Source organism: Rhincodon typus, chromosome 5 (assembly GCF_021869965.1).
Source record: "Rhincodon typus isolate 14 chromosome 5, sRhiTyp1.1, whole genome shotgun sequence".
Classification (NCBI taxonomy): Eukaryota; Metazoa; Chordata; class Chondrichthyes; order Orectolobiformes; family Rhincodontidae; genus Rhincodon; species Rhincodon typus.
Window position 1 is genome coordinate 35,728,124 of NC_063336.1, and position 14,544 is coordinate 35,742,667.

At 41.1% G+C, this 14,544-nt stretch overlaps 1 protein-coding gene across 1 annotated transcript in view; it reads right to left on the minus strand.

The window, feature by feature from the left end:
• Positions 1-14,544, minus strand: part of mdn1 (midasin AAA ATPase 1) — a 184,099-nt gene that overhangs the window by 163,936 nt on the left and 5,619 nt on the right. The window lies entirely within an intron of this gene.

The following is a 14,544-nucleotide window of genomic DNA, read 5'->3' on the forward strand; positions in this document are numbered from 1 at the left end:
GTTCCAAGTGTGCACATCATGGATAAAATGACAATGAACATTCTTCAAGAGTTACTAATGTACATCCTGAAATAACTCCACAAAAGCCAGTATCCCGTCACCAAGTCACCCTTTATTTACATGTAGAGAGTCTTTGATACTGATCCAGCTCCCTCAGAGCCAGCTCTCACAGTGAACAGTATGTCTGACACTCCTGTTTATATCTGTCAGCCAGGGCTCCCTGATTGGACCATATTTAGTTGCAATCAGGGAACTCATATTCTATGAGGCCCAGCTGGTTGACCTTGTTACAATCATTACACATCCATCATTCAATATCATCAACAATATCATCTATATCTTCTAGTCATCATGCAGTATTTTACACTATCATAGTTCCAAATAACCATGCTTCCTGCAACTAGATGGTTCAATCCCTCCGTTAATGTTTCTGCTCTGTCACATTATTGAAGCTGTCCTAATCAAAACCACAAAGGATACCCTTAGAGTATGGGGCAACTTCTGTATTCTTCTTCCTCACCTTCTCTGTAGGCTTCATCATGGCTGACCACACCCTCATCATTCAACGTCTCTCCCTAACGTCCTACTTGATTACACTACGATCCGAAGCAGAAAGACATTGAAGTCACAAAGTTGAAACAGGCAATTCAGCTCAACCGGTCCCTATTGCGCTTGATGCTTTCCTGGAACAAATCATCCTAATCAGTTTTACAGTCCCTATTCCTCAATCTTTCTCTCTCTCTCCATCATTTCTTGTCCACCCCAGTCCAACACCGGCATCTCCACATCATCATTTCTTTATTTAGCTAAGAAATCTAACTTTGAATGTTAACCCATTCGCTGCTCATTCAGAAACCCTAGTAGTAAATTCCACCAATTGCACCTCTCTGAAAGAATATCTCCTGACCTCTGGTTTAAATATTTCAAATTTAATTTGGACCCATTGCCCCTAAATATTAACATCTCAACTGTAGGAAACTGCCTGATTCTGGCAAACACATCTCATTGTTTCACAATAAAAACCAAAAGAACTGCGGATGCTGTAAATCAGGAACAAAAACAAAGTTGCTGGAAAAGCTCAGCAGGTCTGGCAGCATCTGTGGAGGAGAAAACAGAGTTAACGTTTCGGGTCCGGTGACCCTTCCTCAGAACTGATGGTGGCTGGGAAAACGTCAGTTGATATGCAGAAAATAGGGAGGTGGGTGAGGTAGGGAGTAAACGATAGGATAGAGCCCAAAGAGAGAGAAAGACAGTTGGACAGTCAAAGGAGTTGCTAACGATCAGGCTGGGAGGGTAAATAGTTGTTAATGGGGACTGTTAGTGACTAAGTTAACAACTATTCACCCTCCCAGCCTGATCGTTAGCAACTCCTTTGTCTGTCCAACTGTCTTTCTCTCTCTTTGGGCTCTATCCTATCGTTTACTCCCTACCCTACCCACCTCCCTATTTTCTGCATATAAACTGACGTTTTCCCAGCCACCATCAGTTCTGAGGAAGGGTCACCGGACCCGAAACGTTAACTCTGTTTTCTCCTCCACAGATGCTGCCAGACCTGCTGAGCTTTTCCAGCAACTTTGTTTTTGTTCCTGATTTACAGCATCCGCAGTTCTTTTGGTTTTTAAATGTACAAATAAGCTGTTTGCTGGAATCAGGCTCAATTTAGTTGAGCATCAACCAAAAATGTTGTCAGGATCAGCAACCCAATCAGTTTTGAAAACTTGTTCCGGCCATTGTTACTTGTGTAAATGTCAAAATAAATACAACCCCAGAATCAGCTGTATGATGTGTAAAAAGCTCATCTTCGGCAGTAATGAAGATTGAATCAAAGTGGCCTTTTATGTCTTGGCAATATCATAGAGGTCAATTTTAGTCTGTCCTGAGGAACCCTGTACAGATTCATTGGACCTCCGAATCCTCATTTAGCTTTTCAAAAAAAAAAAAATTTCTTTCAAAGCTACTGACTGTTTTCTTCTCCAATCTCATTTGGGCTGTCATTGTAGCATCTCGCGGCTGTTTTCTAGAGCTGAAAACCGAGTCACTTTGTCATGTAAACTTTTTTCTCAAGCCAGTATCAGAAAGCAGTATTTCTGCTTGTTCTGATCTGTCCTTGCACAAGTCCTGTTAAGAAATATGATCTTCAAGAATGTAAGTGATCAATGAAAAGATGAGCCTTTGAGCAGACATGTCAGTACCACTTACTTTTATCTTGACAGTTTCATGAAAAGTTCATTGAAAGAGAAAGAAAAGTTGAAGAGTTATTGAAAAAACTGCATGAAGTACAAATCCAGGTAATTGATGAACGTTATCATCCCATTTGTTTCATGATAATCATGAATTTGTCACAGTTTTTGCTTGTTATTTTGAAAGATGGGACAATATGGCTCGAGACAAAAGAAAACTTCAGTCACTTTCTGTGATTTTTGATCATTTTCATATTTTGAAACTCGTTGATGTTGGTCCCTTGTTCCAGCCTTCTGTGTGAGTATCTAGCTTCAGTATTCAAAGACTTTCTGGAAATCTTTCTCATCCAGTTTGAGTGCGTGGACCATATTGGGAAGAATGCATTTATTGCTTGTCACTAATTTTCCTGAGATGATGAAGGTTGGCTTTGAAATGCTTGTGAAGATAATGTTCTCACAATGGTGTTGTGTTGAGAATTCTAGGATTTTGACCCAGTTGCAATAATGGAACAATATGCATCCCAAAACAGAAGGCATTTGGCTTTGAGGTGATGATCGCATAACATAGGTGCTGTTGTCCTTAACAGTAGAGGTTTCTAGACAGTGAGTTACTGCAGTACATCATTCACATATGTGCTGTAGCACAGTAAACTGGACTCAATTACTGATGTCTTAAACCAGTAGATAAGCAATATGAAAATGTCAAATAAATATTTGATATAGTGCTAGATATGAAAAGCCCCTCCTCTGGCCCACCCCAAGACAATACAAACTCTGATTGTGCAGTTAAGCTATCGTGACTAGAAAATGAAGCTAGTTGCAACATAATGCTTAAAATAAAAGGACTTTCACAAGGATTTCCTTCATTTGTTCACGGGGTGTCACTGCTGCTGGCTGGCACTTATTGCCCTTCCCAATTGTTCAGAAGGTAATTGGATCAACCATATTGGTGTGGGTCTAGAGTCACATGTAGGCCAGACCAGGTAAGGATGAGGAAGTTTTGTTTTCGTATTGAAATGGTATACAACCTGGACAGAGCAGGTAGATAAGGAAACGCAGATTCAAACTAATACAAATTTACATTTAGGACAGATATTTCAAAGCTGTTTGTTATGTAAACAATGATCAATTTGTGGAAAAGGACTTTTTGATAAAGAACAATGGCATAAACTCTGGATGATTTAAGAAGGCCTTGAACACCACAATGGCAAGGTGGGGATCTGTGTATCTGGTTCAGTGAACTAAGAAAAACCTTCTTTGTCCATGTTGGTCTGACTAGTAGCGCACAGAAGATGATGGGAAAAGGGAACTAAGTATGCCTATGTTAAAGCAAATGGATGTCATTTTATTTACTGTCGATATGAGGCAGATTGGTATATTGTTGTGGTCTACTAGCTGTACTGTTGGACACAGTTGACATGATTCCACCACTTACAGTGCGATTATGAACTGAGCTGTAAAGTATTGTGCCCCCTTCTGTTTCTTCACAGAACTCCACCCTGTCAAATGAAAATACCCAGCTGAAGAAGAATATATCAGCTCTAATAAAAACTGCTCGTCTGGAAATTGTCCGCAAGGATGAAGAAATTAATCGGCTTAACAGAAGGTAAAATAGTGAAGGCACTGAGATCAAATAAAAAGGAAAACTGTTTGTGTGTGCTACAGATGCTTGAGCTATTACTTTTTAAACATTACAAAGTGGTTGAGTTGCCCTACGTATACTGTAGAGCAAGGGATTATCCAGAGATGTGAAAAGCAGGTGGACAAGAACAGGATGTGATAGCATAGTAGCTGAAGAAAAGAAAGAAGTGTTGCATTTTACAATCTCAGGACAACCTGAAGTGATTTGTAGCCAATTAATTACTTTTCAAGTGTAGGGACTGTTTAAAAAGGGAAAGCATGATGTAGCTCAAGCAGCAGTGCAATAATTGATAAATTTGTTTTAATGATCTTGGCTGTGAACTAGCTTTGGGCAGACTGGGAAAACGCTCTTGTTTGCATAGGGCCTGGTAAATCCACTGGCGATACTAGATATGTTTAGTCTTTGGCCACCTTCTGAATTGGAGAGGTGTTAACATTAAGTCACGTTGTCAGTTAAGAGGCAGGCACTATTTCCATTGAAGCAGTGAAGTTTGAGGAGCTTTTGTAGATATGTCCAGCATTATTTAAGGCTTTGACACCTTGAATAAGGAGAGCTTATTTTCAGTGGTCGGGCAATGAGTGTTATCAATTTAAAACCACATCAAATAGAGAGAATGTTAGGAGCACAAATATTGGAGCATTTGATGCGTTGTCACAGAAAATGATTGAAGCAGAGTTCATTGTATCTTTTAAGGGAAAATCTGATAAATATTCAAGACACGAAGGATATAGGTCTCTGAAGTGAGAGGAGATCAGAGGGATTTGTTTTATGTTATCTTAGACTAAGAGTTGGTATGAATACAATGAGCAGCCTGGTCTCATATTCTGTGAATTTATTGATTTGAAACCAACTTTAAACTGTAATATTAACAGTTCCAATTTTGCCATGGAACATTGACACCTTGGCTCAAATTCTGTTGTTATTGTGCTACAGAACCAACCTGGCAAGCCATTGAAAATGAATGACTTTGTTCCCTGTAACTTGTTATGTCAGTGAGAGCTAGGCCTACAGACGATAAACCTTTTAACACTGTGGAAACGTATGTTGTCTGCTTGGGGCAAGCTGCTTTAAATGGACTACATAATAGAGCAGGCAGGTGCATACATTTTACTAAGGGTTGTACTCAGCAAAGAAAAACATAAACTAGCAGACGCTGGCTTTTGAAGATACCCAACATTGCTACTGCAAAACTGAAAGCCAGATTTGTTTTTGCCTTTCACTTTTCACATTTCTTTGCAGTGTTGACTCTTTTCTCTAGGGTTGTCTTGTAGGCACCAGTTGCCCTCAAATCCCTTCTCAGATGGTCAGACTTCATGGTTGACTTGCTAGCTGGAATCTGCAAACAGATGCAAGCAGTAATAATTCATGAACAAGAATGAGCAATGAAATTCCACTGCTTCTACTTTGTCCATGCCCTCTGACCTGGGACATGAAGCACCTCTGGCGCTGTCACCTGTACTGCCATTAATATGCTGACACTGCAGTCCCAAATGAAACAGAGGATCTTCCTGGATTATAGGTTTAATTTACTCAGTTGATGCTAGTTTGTCATCGAGGGAAATGGTGGCAAAAGTGGCTGTGCCCATTAGCCACAATAGCCAGTAGCCTTTAAGCCATGTTCTTTTAACAACACCACCATCACATCTGCTTTGTTGCGTAGGAAGGGTAATGAGTTTCTAAATCTTAGTTTTAACTTTTTACCTATGTGTGATCATTGTCTTTCTGTTGTTCATTTTATATCGGTAATATGGAGTATTGTCTTTATAAACAGTTTCTTTTTGTTTTCAATCAGAGAGTCACTTAATTGGATTGGAAATCCAGGACTCCGTCGTTACCATAAGCAGCACCATCATCCCCCTGGGTCATTCAACGTTCCAACTACACCACAAACTGATAACAGATGTTCCAGTCCAATACTTCACTGTCCGTCCAGACCTGCACACTGCCAGCCTGCTGCTCTTTTAAACAAAGAGGGAGATTGTTTGGAAGGTGGATCACTGCGAGGTGCAAGTAAACCTTTAGAACCAAAGGCACAGTGTAATTTGAAAAACTCTCTTTCCAACTCCCAGTCAGTCCTGTGCGTGAATTCTTCTAGTAAAATTTCCCCCCACACGGATAAAGAACCAGTCCATCGAAGCAATGCAGTGATGGATAAAATGAGGCCCTCTCAGAGTGAAGAGAGAAGAAGAGTTGATAAAATAAATGGTGAACATTTGGGTAAACATACAAATATTGAAAAGTTAGACAGTTCTATCATTGAGCTTTCAAACCTTCGGAAAAAGATTAAAGGACCCAATTTTCTGGAAAAGACTGATAAAGTTGAGCAGACCTCCCTCAGTGTGAGACCACATTCTGAAATCAGAGGCTCAAGCCGTCACACTCCAGAAAAGAGGAGGCATCACTTCAATCAAGATGAGCTTCTCACCTGTTCAAAAGAGAGTCTAGAGGCAAGAGACAAGAGAACTGAAAAGGAGGAGAGGCATAAAGAGAAAGACACGAGAAGAAGTGACCCCAGAGAGAGAGAGCAGAAAACGGACCAGAGAAAAGATCAGAAATGTAATAGGGACGTTGACAAAGATAAGAAAAGAAATGACAAATTGAGAGGCCAAGCAATTGAAAAGGAAAGAGACCCAATAAAGTGCCATGATAAAACAAAAGACTATTCCAAACTGACAAGACCTGCAAGCCCTCAAAAACATTCTAGGCGAAACAGTTGCGCAGCATCGGAGCACACGATTGGAGAACGGCGAGACCAGAAAATTGAGAGGAAGAATTCAGGAAAGGAAAGAAACATTGAGGATAATGGAGATCGAAGAAATAAACATTCAAAAGTGAATGATCACGAGACATCCAAGGACAATCGCAAACACAGTAGTAAAAATGACAACAGAAGTCTAAAAAAAGACGAAATTAGAAAAGAGGAAAAGAGTAAATCTGAACATAAAGATAGAAGAAACAACAATGTTAGGCATTCTTCAAGGGATGGAGGGGATTGTGCTAAAAGAGAAAGAAAGCATAGAGATGAAAAAGACAAAACCAAGTCATCTGAGAGTCATGGAAATGTGACCGAAAGACCTTGTGCGGATCAAAAGCCCAAGAGAATAGAAGAATCAGTCTGTGATGATAATATGGCTAACTTGCTAACCGCAGATGAACAAAATTTAATAAGAAACGCTGATCCCAAGTTGCATTTTATGGAAACATTGCAGCTTACTGTTTCTCCAGTGAAAAAGCCTTCCACTATCCTTTGTGAAGTAGATGATGAAATGCAGTGCAGCCAGCTGCTCAATGAGGATGAACTGATGGAATTGGCTGAGAAAACGACATCTGGGTCTGCAGAGGCCAACTTTACTTTGGAGAAAATTTCTAACCAATCTGATGAGGCACAAGCAATGGACACAAACTGCAAATCTACTGAGTTACCTGTGGGAGGGACTGAGATACAAGCAATGGACACAAGCTGCAAATCCACTGAGTTACCCATGGCAGGAACTGAGATCCATGTTTCTCGGGACACTCCAAAACCAGTGGAACATGTAGTCGGGCAGGAGGAGCCACTTCAGGTTGAAGAGGAGGAAGAGGTTCAAGTCATGTTGGCAGAAAATGCTCCAGACCAGCCCATGGAGTATGACTGCATCGTGCATGACTCTGAAAAGTTGGCCCCAATTGTTGTAGAGACCATGGGCACCGTGGAAGTAGTCAGTGAAGCAATTTATGAAGTGACTGAAAGTGCAATGCCAGTTGTAGAAATTAAAGGTACTGATCCAGGAGAAAATGTGCAGTCAGTTGGAAATGCTTCAGAAGTTGACAATGAACGTGTTGGTAGAATGAATGGAAAATCTCCATGGCCTACAGAAGCTAACAGTGTTTCTATAGATGGACCAAATGGGAGTTCACATTGTCTAATTGAACTTGATGGCGCAGTCAACAATGAGAAGATTGGATCTCTGAATGTTATTGGGAAACCTGAAGATTCAGGGCAGCCTGTGGATGTCAAGACAGCAGCTACTGAAGCATGGACTGGGAATTCAGAAGTAGGCTTCACTAGTTGTGAATTGCAGCAGCCAAATGGAAGTACTGTGGATTCTTTTTCAACTTTCAACAAAACACCTGTTAAAAACTTTTGTATAGCTGAAGACCAGGAAGAAAACTCCATTCAAAGCATTGACTTTACCTACATAGGGTGTATACCAGAACCTATCAGTCCATTAACCAGCCCCTTACGGCCTATTAGACCTTCAACATTAGAGACCGCAGGTACCCAAAAGGAAAAGGATGTTGACCACAAAGGTAAGTGTTCTTTGTGTACTTTTAATCGTTAGAAGCATTTCCTCCTTTCATACATAATTGAGGATTGGCAGGAAGGTATTTTTAACAAAATACAGACTAATGCAAATTGTTATTTTGTTCAGCTAACAATCCTGTCACTTTGTCTGAAAAGTGAAAGTTGCTAACCAGCTGTAAAACATTTGCTTTATTTATCTGATCAGTGTATAGTAGTTGTGCGGTGTGGTAAGCACATCCATTTGACTTAGACTGATTTTTTATTTTAGTCCTGTTCCTTTCCTTCTGTAATTCATTTTTCACCCTTAGAATCAGGGTGATAAGAGCATCTGGAATTGTTTTCTTTGAAGCAACAAGGCTTAAGATGTGCAGCGGTACAAGAGATTTTCATAATTTGACACCTATTGACAGTGTAGGTAGGGCTAAACTGTTTCTGCTGGTAGGTATTATTAAGTAGAGGACATAAATTTAAGACAACTGACAAAAAATAGAGAGGAGATAAGTATTTTATTTAATTTGGTGAGCTGTGATCTGAACTGCCTTGGCTGGAACACTGGTGGAAGCAAATTCGGAGATAGCCCCTTTGAAGGAGATTTGATTTAAAAATTCGAAGGAAAATTTTATTATGTAGAGAGACCTGGAGAGTGAGACTAGTGGGCAGCTTTCTCAGAAAGCCAGCAAAAGCATCGTGGTCAAATGGCTCAGAGATAGTAGGAACTGCTGATGCTGGAGTCTGAGATAACAAGGTGTGGAGCTGACTGAACACAGCAGGCCAGGCAGCATCAGAGGAGCAGGAAAACTGACGTTTTGGGTCTGGACCCTTCTTCAGAAATGGGGGAGGGAAAGGGGGCTCTGAAAGAGAGAGGGGGATGCGATGATAGAAGGCGTATAGGTGGGAGAAAAGACAGACAGGTCAAAGAGGTGGGGACGAGAAGAGGGGCTGGTCTTGGGATGAGGTCGGGGGTGGGGAGATTTTACAAGCTTCAAAATCTTCCCACCCCCCGACCTCCTCCCAAGACCAGCACCCACTCTCGTCCTCGTCCCCGCCTCCTTGACCTGGCCGTCTTTTCTCCCACCTCACTGACCAACCCCCACCCCCACTTCCTACCTATACGCACCTTTACTGGCTTTATCTCCGCCTCCTTGACCTTTCAGTCTTCTCTCCACCTATCTGCTTCACTATCCACCTTCTATCATCGCCTCCCCTCTCTCTATTTATTTCAGAGCCCCCTTCCCCTCCCCCATTTCTGAAGAAGGGTCCAGACCCGAAACTTGTCAGCTTTCCTGCTCCTCTGCTGCCTGGCCTGCTGTGTTCATCCAGCTCCACACCTTATGGTCAAACGGCTGCCTTCATTGCTGTACAAACCTAGGGTTAACGGCATTCAATATATTCACAAGGGGCATAGAAATCACCATTAGGCAGTGAAAAGGAAGAATAGAACACAGATACAAGATTAAAGTAAGTTGCAAGGGATTTTTAAAGGCCTGGAAGAAGTAAGAATAAAGGGTCCGTTGGGGCATTGGAGTGTTGAGGACTGAACCTGTGAAAGTGAGACTGAGGCGTTGTAAATATTTTGAAATGTGTTTATCAAAAGTCTGTAAGGAGATGAAACGCAAATATGAGAACCATAGAAATTAGACTCATTAAGCTGTACTCCGTGGATAAGTCACTCAGCTGTTATGGTATGCTCTTCAGGTCATTGAAAGAAGCCAGACCATGGAGGCAGTCAGTGAATCAGTTTATGAACTGACCGAAAGTGCAATGCTAATTGTAGAAATTGAAGGCACTGACCCAGCAGAAGATGTGCAATCCTTAGGAAATGCTTAAGAAATTGACAATGAAAGTGTTGGCAGAATGTTTGGAAGAATCTCCATGGCCAAAAAGCTGACTGCGTTTCTGTAGATGGACGAAGTGGGAGTTCAGACTGTGTAATTGAACTTGATCATGATAGAACCAACATAGCATTACATTAATTTTTCAGTCATCTTTAAGTATGCAAGTATTGCCGTGAGATTGAGGAAAAACTAACGTATCAAGTTTTCTCAATAAGAGGATAAACTGGATAACCAAAGATAGATGTGGTCCAAAGCCAATTGTGGAAAGACACTTGAATTCCATAATTTGAGATCAGACAAGTAAGTATTAACTAAAACATTTATTAATGACGGACAAATATTTGAAACTGGGATGAGTGCAGAATGATTGAATTAATATTAGATTATTCTAACAAGCCTCCATTATAGTTAAAACAGATTGAAGGGTGGCTTTTGCCTCGATAGCATTGTAAAAATGTGATTTTAAAAGGTTGATTTGAGATTTTTTTCACACTTCGTTCCGTCACTTCCTCCCCAAAAGATCCTTTTTTTTTTGAAACAACATGCTGGAGGGATCAACACTCTCTATTGGACTGAGAGCTGGTCATGTAAATTGGAATTTTACCTGTCTTGCTACATTATTGACTTTGTGACTAGATTTTCCTTCAAGTTCCGAAAGTGATGTCTGTAATGTGAACTGCACCACGAACAAGTTCTTCTAGAAGCCGTGTGAGGTTATTTTGTAACTTGCTTCATTCTCTTGCACCGCCAACCCAACTGCTTTGTCCGCCTCCTTCTCAACAGCACTGTCCCAGGGATCTAGTCAAATATTAACACATGCCCAGAAAAGCATCTTTCTTAACTTTCAAAGAGGCACATATCAATTATCTTAAAGGAAACAAGGTTATGAATGACAATATTTTTGCAGCTATTTACATGAAGTCAACCACTACAGAAAACTGTGCTTGGATTTCTGAAATTCCGTATGGATCTGAAAGTCCTCATCTGACCATCTCTCCTGGAATGATACTAGTTCAGCTAATTTTGAAAAGCTTGAGTAATTTACCCCATGCATGTCTAAGTGTGATTTATGCATGCTTAAAATTTGGTGCAATTTTAATTGAATTTCTTAACTGTTCCTACCATCAAATGCTAGATTGTTATTTAAAGTTAGCATGATGTGAATTGTTCATTTTCGTGACATGGTGAAAAGGGTTTTCTGTATTCTACTTCATTTGAGTGTGGATCAGTGCAAGAGATGTTCAAATTATTTTTGAATTATGAATTCTATTTAATTTCTTTGCACATTTGTCCTCATTTAGATTCTGCCCTGAAATTCCAAGGTAATTGTTCTTCAAGAAATTGCACTCGAGAGTTGAATAAAGAAAATCAGGAACCATTGTGCAAGACAGGAGAAAAGGTATTGGGGATTTTGTTAGAGAATTCTTTTTCAGAAGAAATAGAAGAAGGAGAGATTGTGAGTGATGAGGAGGCATCTGTACCTGAAGTGCAGAAAGCAGTGAGTAACATGCAGATGGAGAAAGAGAGCAACAAAGAGAAGCATAATCCATGTAAAGGCAAACCCAAAGAAGAAGCAAGATTGGTAAATCCTGAAGTGTCTACTCTAAACTGCTCTGAGACAATGACTAAAATAAAGAGCAGTAAAAAGCAAAGGAAATCAGAAAAGGTGACTTCAGACCAAAATGCTGATGTGGAAATTCTCAACCCCAGTTCCGTGGAAAGAGATCAGATTAAGTCATCAGTCTCAAATTTGATGGGAGCCTTAATGGTTGCTCGCAAGACCATCCGTAAAAAATACATGAAGCTGCATAAACAGTTTGAAATCCACAAGTTTCAGCGGATAGTTGAAATTGCTTCTGCCGACTTCATCTCTGTTGTTAAAAGGTCCAATTTTCCAAAATCCAGACGGCCATTAAAGGCCTCAATCTGTGCAGAAATTGAAAGCATCCTATTGCAAGCCAAGTGCAATGGGATTGTAAATAGTATTTTCTCACAGCAGGCCCCAAACATGAAAGAAAAACTGTGGCTGTTTGTGGACCAGCAATTTGATTTTATGTTTGGAAAGGTGCGTGAGATGTTTATCTCTTGTGAGAGTATAAGTCTAGAATTGGCCTTAGAGGAGAAAAGGGAAAATGAGAAGTTGAACAAAAAACAGAAGAAAAATACAGTGGTTAAACAGTTCAAGGACAAATTTAACAAATTACCAAAGTTGAAGGGATCCCCCCCTTCTTCAAGGCCATCGTTGACAAATAACTCGTCAAGCAAAAAAAACTCTGGTAAAAATAAACCAGCCAATCTTGACAAGAAACTGAAAGGAACTCCGGTATTAAACAAACATTCAAAGAAGAGTGCAGTATGTTCAGCTAATGGTATCCCCAAGGAAGAAGACCCTAGCACAAAAGGCAAACATGAACTGTCAGTGAATCAGGTGAATTCGATCGATCCACCAACCAATTCCAACACTGTGAAAGATTGCCATGATAAAACTGAACTTGGCATTCTAACTGAACAACAGGCCTCCACTCTCACATTTAACCTGGTAAGTGATGCACAAATGGGTGAGATATTCAAGTGTTTATTACAGGGCTCAGACCTCCTGGACCAAGGGATTACAACATTGGAATGTAATTCCTGGCCTGTCCCAGAAAAGGTACGGCCTGACATCGGAGCACAGATTTTGAGTAATGATTCCAATTCTGAGAAACCTCCACCTGTGTCCCAGCTGGATGCTGCTACTTGGCCTCCTGTTACACCAAACACACATGCAGTCGGGTTAAGACCACCACTTGATCTAGACATTCTAGATGAAAGTTGCATGCTGGAAATTCCAGATAAGGTGATGCAAACCAAAGATTCTGCGATCAGTCCACATGAAGATTCAAATAGCCAAAAGATAATTGAAAGTAGCTCAGTTCAGCAAGCACGTTCCTCTGTTTCCTCTATTCTTGTGGAGGATCTGGCGGTTTCTCTTACCGTCCCCTCACCTCTGAAATCAGATGGGCAGATCAGCTTCTTAACATCTCAAAATGGGGAATCTTTGCATGAGGGAGTAAGTAAAGCAATTTTGACTGCACATTACAGTGAAAGTGCTCTTCTCGATGAAGAGGATGCGTCAGAGCAAGATATTCACTTAGCATTGGACTCGGATAATTCAAGCAGCCAATCAAGCAATTCTTCAATGTGGAACAAACAGACTTCAGCCTCCCCTTGTCAGTATCATCTCCATCCCCCAATGCAGGCAGTTGTAATGGAAAAATCAAACGATCATTTCATTGTTAAGATTAGATGCAGGCCCCCTGGCAGCAAATCTACTCGGCAAAGCTCACCTGTGGCAGCAGAAGAGAACTTGGGATTTGAGCTGGAACCAAACAATGACCTTGGCACAGAGACGGTCAGTAAGACCGCAGCGTCCTGCAGCAGTGGGGGTGAAGTGCTTGGTCAGGATCGGACACTGCTGGAATCGAGTCATGATCAGTCTTTAACTGTAAGACGTCCAGAAGATAACAGCAAAAAGTTGGGAATAGATGCAGACGTAAAACTGCCTCATTCTGAGGAGGATCGACCATCAATCGAAAAGCACATAAATGTGGAGCCTTCACTCAAAACTCCCAGTGACAATGATGAGGGTGTCCTATTGACCGCGGCAACGTGTACAGAAACTGTTTCCGACCGTGGTGCTTTGAGTAGCAGGAAGAGGAAGTGTAATGTGAAAGCAGATTCCACTGTGAAAAGACCACGAAAAGAGAATGAGCTTTTTAAAAGCACCAAGAGCAAAGACAAAGAAAGCAAACGCAAACAAACATCCTCATCTTCAGCTAAGAAAGCTTTCACCAGTAAAACAGTAGTCACTTCTTCAAAGAAAGCAATGGGAAGTCCTTCCCAGTCTACAGCCAAGTCACCACCAACCAGTCTTCCCGCTAAAAATATCATCAAGAGGAATGGTGAAGTTGTGGTAACGTGGACCAGGTAAGAATACTGTCAATTTGTAGACATTAAAAATTTGCTGTCATCAGATCCATTGTTAATAGCACCTCTTTGATACAATTGCAAATGTTCACTGTTGTGAATCCCTTATACTTGTGTGTAAGGTGCATTTTGTTTATAACCACAAAGCCTTGGTGAGTGGACGCAATCCATGTTGCAGAATGGCCGATGTCAAGGAGGATGGCAGAGGTAATGTCACTCCTCAAGAATCTTGCCTGAGGGCCCTTCCTACTGCATTGTAACTAAACTCTGTCTCTAGGCTTCCCCTTCTGGTTCCCATTTTGCATTTTAACACCCCTTGATCTAGAGCATAGTAACAGCGTTGTGGTTTGTTGTTCCGCAGACGTTTCATTACCCTGCTGGGTAACATCAGTGCAGCCTGTGATTCATCGGAGCATTGGAGGGGGAAAAGAGTACGCAAGATGGCATAAAATAAGGGCCATGATATGGAGGTGCTGATATTGGACTGGGGTGGACAAAGTCAGAAGTCACGTGACACCAGGTTATAGTCCAAGAGCAAAAACAAAGTTGCTGGAAAAGCTCAGCAGGTCTGGCAGCATCTGTGAAGGAGAAAACAGAGTTAACGTTTCGGGTCCAGCGACCCTTCCTCAGAACTGA